The following is a 1,767-nucleotide window of genomic DNA, read 5'->3' on the forward strand; positions in this document are numbered from 1 at the left end:
GATTTGTAATGGAAAATAAAACAGACTTGGTCCTTATCAGCTCAAACTACATCAAAGTCTCAGCAGACTCCTGTCCAAAGCCCCCCAAGTCTGGCCTGCTCACATATCTTCCCCCATTTCCCACCCTCTCCTTTCCAATTATGTTATTCTACTTATTGTCTATTCTTCCTTTCGACATACTTTCTTAAATTTGCACATGCTGTCTAAAAATGTTTTCATGGTGGGTCTTGGCTGCTGTTTTGGAAGTTCCACCTCACCTCAGGTCTTCCTGGAGGAATTCTTATACACCCGCAGTTAGAAGGAATCTTTCCTGCCCTCTTCTGCCACCCACATAGCTCTTTTCATAGTGTGCTGTCTCTCAATATTAAGCACTGAGCATTTTTAGTGAACATTCTAGATGCTCCTTTGGTCTTTATCCTCCCCTTCCCCACTGTGTAGCTGTCACTTGTTTTGGGAGCAGCCAATCTGAGTAGCTTCCCTTGAATATCCAGGTCAAACTTCTCTGTGTACACTATGAGTTCAGGGACTCAGAGTGAAGTGTAAATTCGGTGGTGGGGAAGGAGAAGACCTTTCTCATGCTTTCAATGGTATTTATCATCACAATTTGTAAGAACTCTTTTTCACCAAAAAATGTTTGAAGTGATTGACTCCATCACTGAATTGCAGCCATTGAAAGACAAATTATTTACTATTCTGTTTGGGCCACCAGAACAAACCACATATCAAAACTGGAGAGCAAAAACAATGTAAATGTTTACCACTCTAGAGGCTGAGAAGTATAAGATCAAGGTAGGCTTGGTATATGGAAAAGACCCATTTTCTGGCTACAAATTTTTCCTTCTTACCATATTCCTCCATGATGGAGAAGCTCAGGGGTTTTTGTTTATTGAGGTTTTTAAAAATTTTTTTGCCAGAGGAAAGCACGAACACAGTCCCTCCCCACCACAAATTGTGCAGTCGAGTTTCCCACATTTGGGAAATAGCAGGGGTCAGCACATCTGGAGTGCAATGGATAAGCCTCGCTGTGGGAAAACCACCTTCCTGACCATGGTATCTCCCCTGCCAGATAAGTATGGAAGCTCAGGGGTTTTTAGGCTTCTGAAATGGTGACTCTAATTATAGAAATATTTGGTGAATTCTAGTGATATGTGGGTCTGGAAATTCCCAGACCAGCCTTGTAAACAACAGGGCTATTAAAAAACTGTTTCATTTCATAAAAATGAAAACTGTCTTCTTCTCCCTTAAATTGATCTCACCTGAGTCTATAGGGGATCTTTAAATTTATTCTTTCTCATTTGAAGATTTGATCATTTTAGTCTATGAAATTAAACCAGTAGGCAGATAACAGGCAAATACGTTGGAAGCTGTTGGAAGTGGAAACTGACCACACGTGCAAGGCAGGAGCATGACCATCCCAAGAATGAAGAGTGCTCAGGGCAAGCCATGTGAAGAAGCTGCTCCGGCCCAGAGAACACTGAGCCCCAAGACAATCCGAACACTGGGTTGCTAAGACAACAGGGTATCGTGACAGCAAATTGCTAAAAGGTATAAACAAATGCCCCTGCAATGAGCGGTGAGTTTCTTCTCTGGCATCAGGAGAGTAAGGGCTCCTCCTGACCCCAGCTTTGTCTCTTCTTATTTTCTCGTCCTCTTGTGATCCTTCACTCCAAGAAACTCAAGAATGGCATGGCTCGTAACTCTCATAAAATGATGCAGGCTCAGATTCTAGCCTGAGCACTCTGAGAGGTTGAGGTAGGAGGATCACAA

At 42.6% G+C, this 1,767-nt stretch overlaps 1 non-coding gene across 1 annotated transcript; it reads right to left on the minus strand.

Moving 5' to 3' along the window:
• Nucleotides 1-911: 911 nt before the first annotated feature.
• Nucleotides 912-1,074, minus strand: LOC111753873 (U1 spliceosomal RNA). The gene has a single exon (XR_002788648.1). It is a non-coding gene; the product is annotated as a U1 spliceosomal RNA (small nuclear RNA).
• Nucleotides 1,075-1,767: the final 693 nt, after the last annotated feature.

The sequence above is a fragment of the Cavia porcellus genome, unplaced genomic scaffold (assembly GCF_034190915.1).
Source record: "Cavia porcellus strain 051 isolate PalLab524CR breed Dunkin Hartley unplaced genomic scaffold, mCavPor4.1 scaffold_4, whole genome shotgun sequence".
Taxonomy (NCBI): Eukaryota; Metazoa; Chordata; class Mammalia; order Rodentia; family Caviidae; genus Cavia; species Cavia porcellus.